At 42.8% G+C, this 19,661-nt stretch overlaps 1 pseudogene; it reads left to right on the top strand.

Annotated features, from left to right (window-relative positions):
- LOC137675720 (myocyte-specific enhancer factor 2C-like) overlaps positions 1–18,768 on the top strand; it is a 41,560-nt pseudogene extending 22,792 nt beyond the window's left edge.
- Positions 18,769–19,661: the final 893 nt, after the last annotated feature.

Here is a 19,661-nt window from a genome sequence, read left to right as displayed (position 1 = left end):
CCGTAGCCGCTGCCACTACTGCTGTGAGACTCCCCCATACTGAAGGGACGGCCGCAGCCGTTTCTTTTACCGATGTTAATGGTGGGTATAAATTGGACTGTCTGTCTGGATCTGTGAAATCAAGATCATAAGGATCGTCTGATTCTCCAGAGACTGTTTCATATGCAGGCTCCTGTTGCTCCTTCATATCCACCAAGGTATTAATAGGAGTGGATGCCAGAGATTGCAAATACTCCTCTGCAGGCTGGAGTGCAGAGAGTGCTGTAAAAACAACCCTCCACGTTCCTTCTAAATCCTCTAGAATATCAGACTGCAACGTGTTCCATTTTTGTATTTCTACCCCCACTTTCGCCCAGATCTTTGCATCCTAAGTCCCTGATACAGGGAACGAGGCACAGCTGTCTTTGATCCATACTAATAACTGCACCAATTTCGCTAATGGGACCTTATAGCCCTGTTTGTGTAATATACGCTGTAATACCTCAGTGTAGAGCTTATGCTCTTGGGAACTAGCCTGTCCCATGTTTATTGCGATCGCGGAACTCACTGATCCTGGGGACTCTCCGGTCCTGGGGACTCTCCGGTCCTGGGGACTCTCCAATCCTGGCACGTGCTAGCCCCTGACAATCGGTCGATCAGAGTCGCTGCCGCTTCATTAATCTTCAACCTTCTTCGGGCGCCATTTGCGGCAGGTGGAAAAGAAAGCACGGCCTCTGAGATCAAGGACGCAAGGGCCTGAAGCCGAAAGGCCTAAGGCCTTTTTTTATTGTTATTCTACTACCCTATTTAACTGCTACAATGCAGGAGCCGGACTATGCAGTTCAAGATAACATCAACATTCACACGCTAAGCACTCATCACCCATTCTGGGAAGAGCCACAGTGTTCTGGGCTCAAAACATCAACAACCATTCCTTGTTTTCAGTTCTGTGTTCAGAACTGACCTTCAACACATGTTTACTTCTTTCATGCCTCAAAATGCCCTGTGAACTGGTCTCGTCTCCTTTATCTTAGAAGCAAGCAAAAACTATTCTCAGTGCAGCGTTCCCAAGTGAATCTTCTGCTCCCCAAGTAAAGCACACCTGCTTGCAGGCCAAGGGTCTTCCACAGGCTGCATCAAAAGAAGCACGGCCAGCAGGACGAGGGGGGGGATTCTGCCCTTCTACTCTGCTCTCGTGAGACCCCACCTGGAGTACTGTGTCCTGCTCTGGGGCCCCCAACATAAGAAGGACATGGAGCTGTTGGAGCGAGTCCAGAGGAGGGCCATGAAGATGATCAGAGGGCTGGAGCACCTCTCCTATGAAGACAGGCTGAGAGAGTTGGGGCTGTTCAGCCTGGAGAAGAGAAGGCTCCGGGGAGACCTTCTAGCAGCCTTCTAGTACCTGAAGGGGGCCTACAGGAAAGCAGGAGAGGGACTTTTTACAAGGGCATGTAGTGACAGGATGAGAGGGAACAGTTTTAAACTGAAAGAGGGTAGATTTAGATTAGATATTAGGAAGAAATTCTTTACTGTGAGGGTGGTGAGACACCGGAACAGGTTGCCCAGAGAAGTTGTGGATGCCCCCTCCCTGGCAGTGTTTAAGGCCAGGTTGGATGGGGCTTTGAGCAACCTGGTCTAGTGGAAGGTGTCCCTGCCTGTGGCAGGGGGGTTGGAACTAGATGATCTTTAAGGTCCCTTCCAACCCAAACCATTCTATGATTCTATGAAATCAACTGGAGTATATTTTTTCAGAAAGAGGTATTGTGCACGCACACTAATTTTTTTTATGACAGTTGCCATAATCTGAAAGTATTTAATACTATAAAACTTCAGAATTCTCCTTCTAATTTTTCTGACTGCACTTTGTAATTTACTGTAAGTTCATTACCATGTACAAATGGTTTGGGTTTTTAAAGGACAACTATACAAATGTTTTAGAGGACACATACACTTTTTGAACTACTCTTCTATATAAATAAGCATATATAGATACTAACTACATAAAAACATACAACTGAAATAGTTGTTGTATTAGAAAAAATAGTCTTAACTTTCTACTTCTTTTCTTTTGAGGCTTGCACTGTTTCTGTGTCAACATTCAGGCTAGCTATACAACTAAAGGCATAAAGTCTCAAATAAATTGAAATCTCACATGTTAAATATCTATGTATAACTTTACAATAAGCTGATGGTTTCCAGTGGTGTATCAAAGAATGTAATAAGGCTATTTGGTTAACCAAAAAAAAGTAGAAATTAAATCCTGAAGTAACTGTGTGCTTTTTCACGTATGTCATACATCATTATCTGTTTCTAATTCATATCACAGAAAGTAGAAGTGTAATAGCTGTGGCTAAGTGCCTAAGAAAGAACAGAAGTTACTGGGAGAGGTATCCCAATTCTCCAGCAGGTTTTTTTGTTTTTCACAAGAGCCTAAAGCTTCACTATCATCTCCTCTTCCTCAATGCATGGCAGAAGAATGTGGTTAGTAATTGACATATTGGCTTTCTCCAGATAAGTCCCCAACAGTTTCAGCAGCACTGTCAGAACCATCTTTCAGATAAGTGTAGATTTCTACAATCAAACTCTAACTCTCCATGTTGGCTCTGCAATTAACAACTGTACTAGTGCCAGTGGGCCTAAGGGAAAATATCTGACCATATGGGAGTAGTTCACTTTCTATGTCTGTAAAGCTTTTGGCCTTTTGCTAAGCCTGGTGAATAAGATAACACCATAGAGTCTGTTTTGATATGATTGTGACATTAAAGCAAGTCAAACATTTTAACATTTTAGATTAAAAAGAAAAATATTATTTTCACAGTCTTTTGACTGGGTCTACATCTGGAAAAAATACACATTAATCCCATTAAAAACCAAAATGTATCCCTCACAAAATTTAAGGGGTTTTGTCTGAATATTGTTGCAATGTCTTCTACAGAGAGGGTTACCACTTATTTAACATGGACCAAAGACTCTATCAGAAGTTAATTGCTGTTAACCAGGAGGGGATTCCATTCCTAACAGAAATAAACAGTATTTTTTAGGCACAAGGCCATTACATGGAAACCACTCTCTTTCTTCCATATTTATCAGTCTAAGAGAGGATCTTTTCTGCCTTAAGTGTCATCCACAGGTGAAAGTTTAGCTTTCATAAAATATAAATGCAAACTCAGTCATGGTATTCCATCTCAAGAATCTTCAATATAGATAATTATTTACATACAAGAAGTCTCTCCAAACTTCTGCCCAACTGAATGAAATATTTACCCAAATTCATACATGCTTTTGACTTGTTCTGTGATTCTTATCCTCCAAGCTGATTAATCAGCAATGATTAATTTTGGTTAGTAGATGTAACTGGGCCTGGACAAATATTTTCCAATGACTACTTTTAACTGAAAAAATTAGAGGTAGTGACATCATGTTTTGTGAATTTGTATCAGTTCTGCCAATTTCCTTGTTTTGAATTAAAGCCTAAAATTTTTCAGATTGAGCCTTTTTTCTTAGGCCACTGTCATGGTTTAAAGCTGGGCTGGCTATTCAACTGGTGGCAGATGCTCTCTATTAATGTCTTTCATCCCAGAAGGGGAAGGAAAAAAGGGAGAGAGGCTTACGGGTTGGAAAGTTAAAACAGTTTTAATAAATGATAACAATGAGAAAGAGTATAATAATAATGGAAATAATTAAATATTTACAAATATATACAAAACCAAGATCGAACTCCCCCGATGACAGTCACATCACCACCGGGCGCTGCAGGGCAGGCTCCGGGAAGGCCCAGACTGGACTCAGCGACAGACGGAAACTGCATTCAGGAATGTAGATTGGGATCGAGGGCAGGAGAAAAACGGACAGAGACCTCTTCGAATGCAGGCCATAGCAGAAGAGAGCGAGACCCTCGTGATCCCCCTGCTTTATACTGAGACTGACATGTATGGGATGGAATACCTCGTTGGTCAATTTTGGGTCACCTGCCCTGTTTGCTTCTCCCTGGAGGTATGATCCTTCTACGGTTCTTCACTCGTAATTAGTGAGGAATTTAGCAGTGACCTTGTTTTCTCTAAGACTAAGTACGGCAAGAGCCTTTCTGCATACTGTTCCTACTGGTACCTCAGTAATAACTATAAAATTTGAGCATTATCAGTCCTAGAAGCAGACACTGTCTGCAAAACATGCAGTTAGTTTCAGAGAGTGCAGTTACTTAGAGGAGACTTAGCTGAAAGTAAAAATCACTGAAAGGAAAACTGGTTCTGTTTTAGTCCAAACTGGGACATTCCATCCCTTATTCCATACCATTTACATAAGGATCAGGTCACTACTGCTTTTCTGTTTTCAAATATATACAGATATGACTAGCTTATGATTCATCTCTATACAAAAAGTTCATTAAGTTCATGACTGCAGGTTTCCATCTGGCATAGCAGTCTCTCAGGGCAGGAGAGATGGTATGAGCTTTGTCACGGTTCATGCCCACGGGTTGCAGGTTAAAGATGTCAGTCTTGAGGAGGTTACTGGATGCCACTTGATGAAGCTAGCTCCGGTCTCATTATCACTGCATTAACCTGAAAGACACTTATGAACACTATTAGTATTATGCAGCAATTAACATCATGCAGTTCAGAATTAAGTATTCTCACCCAGGATTAGATCACCTTCAGGGACACCTCGGACTTCACCATCCTTCAGCATCACCCACCAAGTACATCCAGGCCCTTGAATGAAAGCAATCCCACCAATGGGTTTGCCTTTGCCCGTAGCAGGAAGAACCCAGACAGTTTTTCCCAACAAATTCCTTTCATGCACCACAGGGACTTTATCTCCTTCTACTGTATGTAGAAGGTCTGATTGAGCAGGGCCAGCTTGATTGATAGATCCCCTGGTGTTAACTAACCAGGTAGCTTGTGCCAAATGCTTATTCCAGTTTTTTTAAGGTTCCACCCCCCATTGCTTTCAGGGTAGTTTTTAACAGCCATTCAATTTTACCAGCGGCTGGTGCATGACAGGGGATGTGATATACCCATTCGATGCCATGCTCTTTGGCCCAGTTGTCTATGAGACTGTTTTTGAAATGAGCCCTATTGTCCAACTCAATGCTTTCTGGAGTGCCGTGTCGCCACAAGATTTGCTTTTTGAAGCCCAGGATAGTGTTTCAGGCAGTGGCATGGGGCACAGAGTATGTTTCCAGCCATCTGGTGGTTGCTTCCACCATGGTAGACATATAGCAGTCACCCTGGCAGGTTTGAGGGAGTGTGATATAGTCAATTTGCCAGGCCTCCCCATATTTATATTTCAACCACCGCTCCCCATAGCACAAAAGTTATAACCGTTTAGCTTGTTTAATTGCAGCACACATTTTACAATGTTAAAGAAAATTGGCAGAGTCCGGGTCTCTAGGTTTGCTGGTTTTATTAAACATCTCAGAGTTGGACCACCACCGCAGTGAACGGTACCTGACTCAAATTCACTATCGGTTTATATAGAAACTAATAATCAATTGCATCATAAACTTTTCATAAGCTTCTGTTAAAATTCTACTAGCTACTTCAATTCTTTTCTTCAGTTGTTAGATGTCCACAAAAGTCCATTCTTTTCCATTGCTTAGCTGATCTTTATGTTCTGGTTCCGCTCCGACTCCGGTCGACACCCCGTCCTTAATGTTCTTGCTGTGATCAGCGTCCCGTCTTGATCCGGGTTGACCAGAGTCTGGTTTCCACTGCCAGCGTCTCCTAAGTATTAACCTAAAATAGCTAAAGTCTATTTAGAACTTTATTTCTATTAATGTTTATTTCTAAGTATCCTATATTTCTTTTAAGGTAAAGAAAAGGTTAACCATACATCCCCTTTACTAAAATCATCAGAAGGTAATACTTCTAGGCCTACTCCTGCTTAGCTACTCATTAAGCTTTGATTGATGATTTGTTCAGTCATAGGTCAGGATTACACAAGGAGCTTTGAGAACAATATTCATGGATTGTGAAAGCCCACCTGTGTTTATTCAGATAGACTTATATTAATTATTCTATTCTTCATTCTATTTCACCCCTATTGATCCTTGTCTCCCTAACTCATAAGAACTTTTACATTAATGTGAAAATTTCTATAACAACAATCGTGGATAAGCTGTGCAATAGCGTCCATGGTTAAGTCCACCCCTCGGTCATGAGCCCATCTATATGTTGCATCTCTCCCTTGATGACCTGAAGTGTCATGAGCCCACCGAGCTAAAAATAGTTCACCTTTATGTTCCCAGTCCAAATCTATTTGGAATACTTTAGCAGCCTAGTCCACTTGTTGGTGGTTTGAATGTTCCTCAGTGGCCTGACCTTTAGGTATGTGAGCATCTAAATGGCATACCTTTATGACTAGTTTCTCTAGCTGGACAGCAATGTCTTGCCACAATTCAGCAGCCCAAATAGGTTTACCTCTGCGCTGCCAGTTGCTTCGCTTCCACTGCTTTAACCACCCCCACAAGGCATTTGCCACCATCCATGAGTCAGTATAGAGATAAAGCCTTGGCCACTTTTCTCGTTCAGCAATGTCTAAAGCCACCTGGATGGCTTCACCTCTGCAAATTAACTTGATTCACTTTGTCCTTCAGTGGCTTGTCATATGGGACTCCATACAACAGCTTTCTACAGCAGGATCCATCGGTGAACAGGGCATACCGCTTGTCATCCTCTGGTAGGTGGAGCTTCTTCAGCACGTGTCACCTCCTCTTCTGGTGGCATTCCGAAGTCTTTGCCTTCTGGCCAGTCCATGATCACTTCTAAGATTCCTGGGTGATTAGGGTTTCCTATTCGAGCCCGCTTGTCCTGGTTTGGCCTAAACCAGGCCAATTTTCCTTTCAGTGATTTTTACTTTCAGCTAAGTCTCTTCTAAGTAACTGCACTTTCTGAAACTAACTGCATGTTTTGCAGACAGTGTCTGCTTCCAGAACCGGTAACGCTCAAAGTTTGTAGTTATCGCTGAGGCACCAGTAGGGATGTTATGCAGAAAGGCTCTTGCTGTACTTAGTCTTAGAGAAACTAAGGTCACTGCTAAATTCCTTACTGCTTACAAGTGAAGAGCCGAAGGAGGGGGGCGCACCTGCAGGGAGGAGCAGACAGGGCCGGTGACCAAAAATTGACCAACGAGGGTATTCCATCCCATACACGTCATTCTCAGTATAAAGCGGGGGGGATTACGAGGGTCTCGCTCTCTTTCTGCTATGGCCGGTGTCCAAAGAGGACTCTGTCCGTTTTCCTGCTGCCCCCAATCCATGCATTCCTGTATCCAGCTCTTGACTGTCGCTAGGCCCAGCCTGGGCCTTCCCAAAGCCTGCCCTGCAGTGCTGGTGGTGACGTGGCCGACATCGGGGGAGCTGGATTTTGGTTTTGTATATATTTGTATATATTTTGATTATTTCTTTTATTATTATACTCTTTCTCATTATTATAGTTTATTATAACTGTTTTAACTTTCCAACCCCGAAGTCTCTCTCCCTTTTCCTTTTCCCTTGGGGCGGGGGGGGGGGGGGGGGAAGGGTTAAAAGAGAGTGTCTGCTGCAGGTTTAATAGCTGGCCCAGCTTTAAACCATGACACCGCTGTGAGATTAATGCAATCCATTTACGCCATGTAGCATCAGTTGCATGATGAGTAGTAGGAACCTTACCCTTGAACATCCCACCCAGTACTGGTAATCGGGGCACCAGGAGGAGCTGTGCGTCTGTACCAATTACCTCCGAAGCAGCTCTAACTCCTTCATATGCTGCCAGTATCTCTTTTTCAGTTGGAGTATAGAGTTTTGTAGCCTCAACTCCAAAATCCTAGGGGTTGAACTTGAGTCTTCCCTGGTACTTTCTGCCAGAGGCTCCAGGTAGGACCATTGTCTCCGGCTGCAGTGTAGAGCACATTTTTAACATCTTTTCCCATCTAGACTGGTCCAAGGACTACTGCATGCACAATCCTCTGTTTAATCTGTTCAAAAGCCTGTCATTGTTCAGGTACCCACTGAAAATCATTTTTCTTTCTGGTCACTTGATAAAGAGGGCATACAGTCTGGCTGTAATCTGGAATATGCATTCTCCAGAAGCCCACAATGCCTAAGAAGGCTTGTGTTTCCTTTTTGTTAGCTGTTGGCGGAGACATACCTGTTATTTTGTTGATCACCTCTATCGGGATCTGGCAACGCCCATCTTGCCATTTAATCCCTAAAAACTGGATCACCCAAGCAGGTCCCTTGACCTTGCCTCTTTTTATTGCAAAACCAGCTTTCAAAAGCATTTGGATAATTTTCTCCCCTTTCTCAAAAACTTCTGCTACTGTGTCACCCCATACAATGATATCATCAGTGTATTGGAAATGTTCTGGAGCTCCACCCTTTTCCAGTGCAGTCTGGATCAGTCCATGGCAAATAGTAGGGCTGTGTTTCCACCCCTGGGGCAGTCAATTCCAGGTATACTGGATACCCCTCCAGGTAAAAGCAAACTGTGGTCTGCACTTTGGTGCCAAGGGAATAGAGAAAAACACATTAGCAATGTCTATGGTGGCGTACCACTTGGCTGCCTTTGACTCCAGTTCATATTGAAGTTCTAGCATGTCTGGCACAGCAGCACTCTGTGGTGGCATGACTTCATTCAGGCCGCGATAGTCTACAGTTAGTCTCCATTCCCCATTAGACTTTCGCACTGGGCATATAGGACTATTAAAGGGTGAGCAAGTCTTGCTAATCACTCCTTGATTTTCTAATTGTCTAATCAGTTTATGAATGGGGATCAGGGAGTCTCGATTGGTGCGATATTGCCGTCGGTGCACCGTGGTAGTAGCAATTGGCACCTGTTCTTCAGCCTTCAGCAACCCCACAACAGAAGGATCCTCTGAGAGGCCAGGCAAGGTAGACAGCTGTTGAATGTCCTCAGTCTCTACAGCTGCTATACCAAAGGCCCGTCTATACCCTTTTGGGTCCTTAAAATACCCTCTCTTGAGGTAGTCTATGCCAAGGATGCATGGAGCATCTGGGCCAGTCACAATGGGGTGCTTTTTCCATTCATTCCTATTTAGGCTAACTTCAGCCTCCAATACAGATATCTTCTGAGATCCCCCTGTCACTCCAGAAATGCTGGTGGATTCTGTCCCTATATGATTTGATGGCATCAGGGTGCTCTGTGCACCAGTGTCTACCAGGGCTCTATACCTTTGTTGTTTTAATGTGCCAGGCCATCAAATCCACACAGTCCAATAAACTCAGTTGTCCCTCTCCTCCACCTGGTTGGAAGCAAGGCCCCTCTAATTAAGGAATGGATTCATGCAGCTAATGTGGATTAGACCTTCATTCCCCTCATTCATATCTGGTACATAGGGATCTGAGGCCCATCTACCCTGACTGGGGTACTGCTCACTGGAAACTGGAGCAGCCATCCTCCTAGAAAAACACACTCTGATATTTCTTTTACCTTGCAACTCACATACTCGTGCCTGTAGGGCAGTAGTAGGTTTTCTATCCTATCATCTTCTCATGTCCTCTCCATAATCATCCAGGGAAAACCACAGGGTATCTCACAGCATGTTCCGTTTCCCTTGAGCCAGTCTTGTAGGAGGGCATCTTCTCTTAATGGCTGCAATGCAGGCCCGTGCAGGTGGAGAGTCAAGTTTATTCTCTATCTTGGACATTTTGTCCAAGAGTTTTTCAAACAAGCTCTCATTTTTCTCAGTCAGTTGTTTTACAGCTGAGATGCAGGCCTGCATTGGGGAAGAAAGACTGTCTTCATACTGTTGCATTTTGTTAGCCACCTCACCCACAGTAGTTACTGTCTCTTCATCTCCTCCCCAGATCAATACTGTCAATGCATGGGCATATGTCAATGGTGCATTCTGCACAAACTTCTGCAACATAGGTCAGTTGCATTACGCTTCATCAGGATCTACAATTATCTGTGGGTCACTATAAATTCTCTCTCACACAGCTAATTCTCTCAGGTACTTAATACCTTTTTCCATAGTGGTCCATTTGCTTCTCAGCATACAATATCATCCTTATAGGAATACCTGCTCTTTACAGCTGACAAGATTCACCTCCATAGGCTGAGAGTGTTTATCCTATTCCCAAGCGCTTTATCAATACCCCCTTCTCTGGCCAGGGATACCAACTGTCCGGCTTCTCTACCCTCCAAGTCCAAGCTATTGGCCCCATTATCCCAGCATCAGAGCAAACAGGTCATAAGTGGCTCACCTCCATGACAGCTGAAATCTTTTCTTATATTTCACTACTCCTTCAGGGATAAGAAGTGGATGGTTACCTCTGATTCTGACTCTTCCCCCTGGGATGGCCCTGCTTGAGAAAGACCCTCATCTCCATTCTTGTCTTTCACTACACTAACTGATTTCTTCTGGTATTTCTTCCTGGTTACAGGGGTAATTGATGCTGGCATGGGTTGGTTCTCTGGTCCATCTGCAGTGCTTCCCAAGGGGGTTGTAGTAGCCATAGAGCATCTGCACTGAGCACTAGTAGCAGATGGGGGTAGAATCACCGTGGCAGACAACAGGATTGAGATAGCTTGCAAGTACAAGCAAGAGCCTTTCTGCATACCATTCCTACCAGTACCTCAGTGATAACTATAAACTTCGAGTGTTATCGATCCTAGAAGCAGACACTGTCTGCAAAACATGCAGTTAGTTTCAGAAAGTGCAGTTACTTAGAAGAGACTTAGCGGAAAAGAAAAATCACTGAAAGGAAAAGAAAAATCACTGAAAGGAAATTGGTTCTGTTTTAGTCCAAACCAGGACAGCCACCATTGTAAATAAGATGTTCCAGTGATTCCATTTCCAATTATTCTTTGTTTAGAAATTCCCTTTAAAAGTATAAACCTTGAAGTGTGAAAGCTAATCAAAATATCATGACACAAAAATTGTTATTCTGCTTTGATCAAAAATGTGAAAAAATAATTTGCTTTTACCTGAAAAAAATAATTACTAGCAAGTCAAAAATATCCACTGTTCTCCTAGTTACAGACATAACTAATTTTTACAGTGATTTTTCACTGTTTCCTTATATACATTTATGAACAAAAAGTTTATTTGAAGTGAGGAGGTAAGGTAAATTAGAGAAACAAGCATGGGTTTAAAAGAAAACATATATGTGAGGTTCCTTCTTTCTTCAGTAGATTTCTTTCTCTCTATTTGGTTTTCAGTGAACTTAGTGCAGGTTTCAAATGATGAATATAATATATGCCTGGACCAAAACTGCATATTTATATGAAGCAACTGTGTAAAATATACATCGTTACATACAGATACATAAACAGCCATTTCCACACTCATACACACAAAGAAATCCTTTAGTAGCAAAAAGAATTCTCATTTTTTATAACATAGAAAGCTTCCATTCTAAGTAGAGGTCAAATACTCTGTTTAAAATACAAGACTAAATACTGCACCTAAGTATGTACTCTTTTACCATTTACACCTATGTATAACAGTACGATTCCCTTGTAATTGGCCATGTCAGCTTATATGAGATTCTAGTAAAAGTGTTTCAGAAGATTTTAACCAAATAATGTACATTATCATCACCAAAAACACCTATTAAATTTATGAAATAGTTTTAGTAAAAAATTTTTTTAAGACAATATTTCAATATTTTAAATGAAAAATTTGAATATTTCATATCAATTGTTTTAATATTTATAGTTTTAAACCTCAAAATTTTAGTCCTGATCTGCCAAAATGATTTTTTCCAATTTTAAGTGTTCAAAATGCAGATCAATCTGTAATATTTTTGACTGCCACAAACTTGTATGCCACTTATTTACATAACACCTGTGAAGAATCACAAGGAATCTGAAGAAGTGTCTATAGAAATGCATCCTTATACTCACTTCTGAAACACTATTAGAAAAGTAACATTGCAGTATAACAATACTAGCTGTATTTCTTAGAAAATGCAGCTTATCTCTTTAGATTTGGTCCTTTGGGGGCTGTAACAGAATAGTATGCATGTAACAGTCAAATTTGTTCCACATGAACAAATTTGAATTAATATGTGTAGTTTTTTTAACTAGCATGGGTTTTTCAGTTTCCCCAGCTTTGCAAAGTGACATCATCTTCTCAAATAGAACCATAGAATAGTCATAGAATGGTTTGGGTTGAAAGGGACCTTTAAAAATCATCTAGTTCCAACCCCCCCTGCCACAGGCAGGGACACCTTCGACTAGATCAGGTTGCTCAAAGCCCCATCCAATCTGGCCTTGAACACTTCCAGGGAGGGGGCATCCACAACTTCTCTGGGCAACCTGTTCCAGTGTCTCACCACCCTCACAGTAAAGAATTTCTTCCTAATATCTAATCTAAATCTACCCTCTTTCAGTTTAAAACTGTTCCCTCTCATCCTGTCACTACATGCCCTTGTAAAAAGTCCCTCTCCTGCTTTCCTGGAGGCCCCCTTCAGGTACTGGAAGGCTGCTAGAAGGTCTCCCCGGAGCCTTCTCTTCTCCAGGCTAAACAACCCCAACTCTCTCAGCCTGTCCTCATAGGGGAGGTGCTCCAGCCCTCTGATCATCTTTGTGGCCCTCCTCTGGACCTCCTCTAACAGGTCCATGTCTTTCTTATGATGGGAACCCCAGAGCTGGACACAGTTCTCCAGGTGGGGTCTCATGAGAGTGGAATAGAGGAGAAGAATCACCTCCCTCAGTCTGCTGGCCACACTTCTTTTGATGCAGCCCAGGATACAATTGGTTTTCTGCACTGCTAGCACATATTGCCAGCTCACATTCCGTTTTTCATCCACCAATATACCCAAGTCCTTCTCAGGGCTTCTCTCAATCAGTTCATCCCCCAGTCTGTATTGATATTGGGGACTGCCCTGACCCATGTACAGGACCTTGCGCTTGGCCTTGTTGAACTTCATGTAGTTCACACAGGCCCACCTCTCAAGCCTGTCAAGGTCCCTCTGGATGGCATCCCTTCCCTCCAGGGTGTTGACCGCACCACACAGCTTGGTGTCGTCAGCAAACTTGCTGAGGTTGCACTCAATCCCACTGTCTGTCATTGATGAAGTTATTAAACAGTTTTGGTCCCAGTACAGGCCGTTGAGAGACACACAACTTGTTACTGGTTTACACTTGGACATTGAGCCATTGACTGTAACTCTTGGGAGGCAGCCATCCAGCCAATTCCTTATCCACTGATTAGTCCATCCATCAAACCCATATCTCTCCAATTTAGAGGCAAGAATGTTGTGTGGCACCATATCAAAGCCTTACACGAGTCCAGGTAGATAACATCCTGTGCTGTGTTGACCTTGGCTGGATGCCAGGTGTCCACCAAGCCACTCTATCACTCCCCTCCTCAGCAGGGCAGGGAAAAAAAGACAGAAAAAAACCTCATGGGCCGAGATAAAAGCAGTTTAATAAAGCAAAAGCAAAGGCCGCACATGGAAGCAAAGGAAAACAAAATATTTATTCTCTACTTCCCATCAGCAGATGATGTCCAGCCACTTCCCAGGAAGCAGGGCTTCAGTACTGTCTTTGTTTAGCCCGCACCCAGGGCTAAACAATAACAGTTTTTCTCTCACCCAATAACCCTTTCCCAACTGAGGAAGGAAATTGATAAAAAGAGGTAGACTCATGGGTTAAAATTAAACAGATTTAACAAAATAAAGAAACCAATATAAATGCTAACACAAAACAAAAAAGTATACTTAGCTACAGGTTGCAGCAAGCTGTCCAGGAATAGCAATCACCAGCAATGAGGGGAAAAAAAGCAAGACCAGAAGAGAGGAGAGCAAAAATAGGCCCCTCTCTTCCCCCCAAGCCCTCCCTTTTATAGTGAACTTGATTGTTAATGACATAGAATACACCTGTGGGCCAGCCTGGGTCAGCTGCTCTGGATTTAGCTGCTAATGGCCCTGATCACCATGGCTGGCCACAAACTCAAACAAAATCCCAAGGAAACCAGGACAAGTACGTGTAGTGGTTGCTCCGAAAGAGAAATGTCGTAATAATAAATGCCCCTGCTCCTTTCTCTTAGCTTTTATTGCTGAGCAGACGTCATATGGTATGGAATATCCCTTTGGTCAGTTTGGGTCAGCTGTCCTGGCTATGTCCCCTCCCAAGATCTTGCCCACCTCCAGCTTATTGGTGAGCGGGGGGGGAATGTTAGAGAGACAGCCTTGATGCTGTGGGAGCACTGCTTAACAGTAGCCAAAATGCTGGTGTGTTATCAACACCTTTTCAGCTATGGATACAAAGCACAGCACTATGAGGGCTGCTATGGGGAAAATTAACTCCATCTCATCCAGACCCAGTACACATCTGTAGCTCTTCCCTTGTCCACTGATTCAGTCACTCCATCATAGAAGGCTACCAGATTACTCAGGTACAATTTGCCCTTGGTGAAATATTGTTGGCTGTCTGTAATCACCTCACTGTCTTCCATATGTTTTGACATGTCTTCCAGGAGGATTTGCTCCATGATCTTACTGGGCACGGAGGTGAGGCTGACTGGTCAGTAGTTCCCAGGTTCCTCCCTTTTACTCTTTTTAAAAATGAATATGTTATTCCCTTTTCTCCAGTCACTGGGGACTTTGCCTGAATTTTCAAATATGGTGGAGAATGGCTTGGCAACTACATCAGCCAATTCTCTCAGGACCCTAGGATGCATCTCATTGGGTCCCATGGACTTGTGTATGTTCAGGTTCCTCAGGTGGTCTCGAACCTGATCTTCATTTCTATCAAACACTTTTAAAACAAATCCTCAGGCTCCACCATACTGTGTTAAGGGACTTTCAGGTTTAGCTATAGATTTGTCATCTAAAATCATATGTAATCTTATCATACGTGCTAAACTGCCAGCCTGTTTTTCCATGTGAGTCCTAGCATCTCCTAAGCAACTGAAAAATAATGTCACGGGAAATTAAAAGCAAAACAAAACCCAGGCATGTATTTTTTTATTCTTGTTGGATTATTTTCAACAAGTTTTCAGGAGAAGACTAGAATATTTCAGTAAATTGAAATGACCAAGTTTGATAGCTACAGTTTCTTATATATGTTTATGTGGTGGGCTGGCCTTGGCGGGATGCCAAGTACCCACCAAGCTGCTCTAGCACTGCCCCCTCCTCAGCTGGACAGGAGGAGAAAATAAAATGAAAAACTCGTGGGTTGAGATAAAGGCAGTTTAATAAATAAAAGCAAAGGCCGCACATGGAAGCAAAGGAAACACAAAAAAGTTATTCTCTTCTTCCCATCAGCAGGCAATTTCCAGCCACTTCCTGGGAAGTAAGTCTTCAGTACACGTAACATTTGCTTTGGGAGACAAATGCCTTAATAACAAATGCCCCCCCTCCTCCTCCTTTCTCTTAGCTTTTATTATTGAGCACAACGTCATAGAATCATAGAATCATAGAATCACAGAATGGTTTGGGTTGGAAGAGACCTTAAAGATCATCTAGTTCCAACCCCCCTGCCACGGGAACTCCATGTCCTTCTTATGTTGGGGGCCCCAGAGCTAGACGCAGTACTCCAGGTGGGGTCTCATGAGAGCGGAGTAGAGGGGCAGAATTACCTTCCTCCACCTGCTGGCCATGCTGCTTTTGATGCAGCCCAGGATACGGTTGGCCTTCTGGGCTGCAAGCACACATTGCCGGCTCATATTGAGCTTCTCATCAACCATCACTCCCAAGTCCTTCTCCTCAGGGCTGCTCTCAATCCATTCTCTGCCCAGCCTGTATCTGTGCTTGGGATTGCCCCGACCCAGGTACAGGACCTTGCACTTGGCCTTGTTGAACTTCATGCAGTTCACACAGGCCCAGCTCTCAAGCCTGTCAAGGTCCCTCTGGATGGCATCCCTTCCCTCCAGCGTGTCGACCACACCGCACAGCTTGGTGTTGTCGGCAAACTTGCTGAGGGCGCACTCAATCCCACTGTCCATGTCGCCAACAAAGATGTTAAACAGGACCAGTCCCAATACCGACCCCTGAGGAATGCCACTCATCACTGGTCTCCACTTGGACATCGAGCTGTTGACCATAACTCTTTGAGTGCGACCATCCCGCCAATTCCTTATCCACCGAGTGGTCCATCTGTCAAGTCCATGTCTCTCCAATTTAGAGACAAGGATGTCATGCGGGACAGTGTCAAATGCTTTGCACAAGTCCAGGTAGATGACATCAGTCGCTCTTCCCCTATCCACCAGCACTGTAATCCTGTCGTAGAAGGCCACCAAATTTGTCAGGCATGATCTGCCCTTAGTGAAGCCATGTTGGCTGTCACCAATCACCTCCTTGATTTCCGTGTGCCTCAGTATAGCTTCCAGGAGGATCTGCTCCATGATCTTGCCAGGCACAGAGGTGAGACTGACTGGCCTGTAGTTCCCCAGGTCTTCCTTTTTTCCCTTTTTGAAGATGGGGTTATGTTTCCCCTTTTCCAGTCAGTGGGAACTTCACCAGACTGCCACACCTTCTCAAAAATGATGGATAGCGGCTTAGGAACTTCATTCGCCAGTTCCCTCAGGATCTGTGGAGGCACCTCATCAGGTCCCATGGACTTGTGCACCTTCAGGTTCCTTCGATGGTCTCGAACCTGATCTTCTCCTACAGTGGGCGGTTCTTCATCCTCCCAGTCCCTGCCTTTGCCTTCTGCGACTTGGGCCTTGTGGCTTGAGCACTTGCCGGTGAAGACTGAGGCAAAAAAGTCATTGGTAGGGAATATCTCTTTGGTCAGTTTGGGTCAACTGTCCTGGCTATGTCCGCTCCCAACCTCTTGCCCATCCCCAGCCTACTGGCCTTTGGGGGTGGGGGGTTGGAGAGACAGTCCTGATGCTGTGGGAGCACTGGTCAGCAGTAGCTAAACATTGGTGTGTTATCAACACCTTTCTAGCTACCAATACAAAGCACAGCACTATGAGGGCTGCTATGGGGAAAGTTAACTCCATCCCAGCCAGACACAATACAGTTTATTTAATAGTTACAAAAGCAAAAAATGTCCTGTTTGCCAGAAAAATACCTACATTTGCTACAGTGAGGGCTATTAGTCACTAACTCTCTGACTCATGAAAGGGATTGCTGCAAATTTTGACAAACTTGTCTCTATAGGAATGAAGGGTAAGAAAGCAATTGGAGATAGAACATCCTGTTTTCTCTGTTGTCTAACAAGATCCTTCTGTTATTTAACATTGCGATAAGTAGTGATAAAAGCAGCTGATATCATTCAATAGTGAAGCCATATAGTTTCAAGTATAAATGTGTCAAAAGAAAATAAAACATTTTGCCTTTCATGAAATTTATAGTAGACGTTGCCTAAGTAAAGCTCAACTCAATGAGGTATCAGAAAAAGTGGAATATTTCAAGAAATTGAAATGACCACGTCTAAACTTAACAGTTTCTCCTACATGTTTAAAACATACTTCCAAATCTCAAAATGCCTTCTGCTTGCTGTAAAAATGTTTGAATACTCCTTTGGTTTTAAAATCTTCTGTGGCCGAGTGGCCTATTGCCCCTATTACCTTCAATCTCTCCCTGTATAAATCCTCACTATTAGAAACCTTGAAACTGTGTGTTTGGGATTAGGCACTAACTTCAGACTAGTAAATGGTCTCTGAACTGGAACAATGTGTAAGAGCATAATGGGAATTACATATTGAGAACTGTATTTTAATAATAAAATAAAGTCAGATTTTACCGGTAGGTGGTGCTTCTGTACAAAGCATTCATCAGATGCAAGTGATCTCATTTTCTCCCGTAGACATAAAATGCATTCTCAGTATTCACTTTCCCCCTTGCCTACTTCAGCTTTCTTCTGCCATAACCTGCCTACAAAAAGAAAATGAACTTAGAATAGGTATATAGCTCATCTTTTTAAAAGCTTTAGAGCAACAGTTTCTCTTGATGTTTGCAACATTCTCTGAGTTGGGTTCTCCTACATGCAAATCAATATACTCTTCTGATACCTTCCACTACTTTTCAGCTTCTCTTTGGTAGTTTATTCATTAAAATTCTGGTGTAAATTATGAATTCATACATTTATACCATAAAATCATATCTAAATCCTTACTTGTCTCTGGTATTTTATCAATGTTAATCTGAGGACCAGTAAATTTAACTGCATTCCAAAAGCTATAACATGTACAGAGCCCAAATTTTTGTTATACAGTTTGCATCTAAAGTTGCATGACAAAATGAACAGTGATAAAAATGTTTGGTGCGTTTGAACTAATCAAATTAATCCCAGCAGAAAGTCCATGCCTCCCCTGTCTCAGCCAGTGCATACACACACACAAGCATTAGTTATAAAGAAACCTACAGGTGGTTCCAACAGTGCAAAGACTCAGCTTCCAAAATTTGTTATGACAAATATGTTGATATGTTATTTGTTATGAGAGAACGAAAGAGAAAGACTTACTTTCAATCCCAAGGCATATCCCAGAGCCATTCAAGAGAACCATGTCTGTTGTGATGTTTTCATCTCCCTGATTTTTTTTCACAATACCTCCTAGTAAACAGTCCTCATTCTCCCAGCATCCACCAGTATTGCATGAGCCTTTACACTGATGTTTTGTGTGTTTGTGCATTTCCAGGGGCTCCATGCCTCCTCAGTCCTTTCCTCCTACAGAGCTTGCACTAGCACTCATTTATCTCAGAATACAAATATCTCCCTGCCTTCTACTCAAAGCCTCAACATCAAGTCAGAACTTGTTTCTCCTCCTAGAGACCGTACCAACGCACCCTCAAGATACTCACAGCATATGTGCCATGAAGCAGGAAGATCTCCTGTTGACAGTTTGAGCAGCTGTAGCAGTTCAGAAGAGGAATTCAGCAAATTTTAATGAATAACATAAAAATACCTGTTGTCCTCAGATTTTTTTCAGCAGCATAAGCTGGACTTTGTTGCCACTAGATGACAAGATAACTAAGTTAAACCACATCTGTGTATCTCAAGTGACTTAATTCAGCTGTCTGTAGTGAACAAAAATTGGAAAATTTCAGAAGATTCTCCTGCTGGAAATAAGGTACAACTTGTATTTTGCAGACAAATCAGTAAAGTTATGGCTTGCTTAGTGATACAGTGTATATGGTGTATTTTTTATTAATTTAAATAATGTTCCATTTGTAATGTTTTGCACTGTAACACACAAAAGAATCAACACTGCAATATACAGCTGAATCACAGTACAAATATAATTCCCATTACCAGTATCTATATGCTCACCATCACAACACTGAGTGTCTCCAATCACTGGAAAGGAATACATGGGTTGAAGCAAGCTCAAGCCTGTTGCTCTCTTCAAAGTTCATTTTGTTGGCTGTTTGATTTTTATACTTTATGTTAGGCTGAGCAACATATACCCTTCCCCCATATTGGTCTGTCTGGCTCTGGAAGATAATACTTTCTATTGATTATTTTAGGAAGGCCATTTACATAACCAGTTGATGCACTCGATAGTTGTTTATCTACAAAAAAGGCTACCCTTTGGTCCCCTTGGTGTTGAGATAAATTCAGCTTCCTTTATGCTAGCTGTGGTCGCTCCCTATATTCTTTTCTGAGGTTCATGAGCTCATCACCCTTACGTATGTTCTCTGAGCCTTCTTCCATTGTAGGGCTTCATTGATTGGTCACACACCATGAGCATCTCAGTGCCTCACAAATGTTAATGCCCCACCACACATCATCCCACAAAGTCAGAGGAAATTCCATTACTCACACTTTACCAGCAGAATT

Source organism: Nyctibius grandis, chromosome W, assembly GCF_013368605.1.
Source record: "Nyctibius grandis isolate bNycGra1 chromosome W, bNycGra1.pri, whole genome shotgun sequence".
In the NCBI taxonomy this organism is placed as follows: Eukaryota; Metazoa; Chordata; class Aves; order Nyctibiiformes; family Nyctibiidae; genus Nyctibius; species Nyctibius grandis.
The sequence above is the reverse complement of the archived record's forward strand: the minus strand, read 5'-3'. Positions and strand labels throughout refer to the sequence as shown.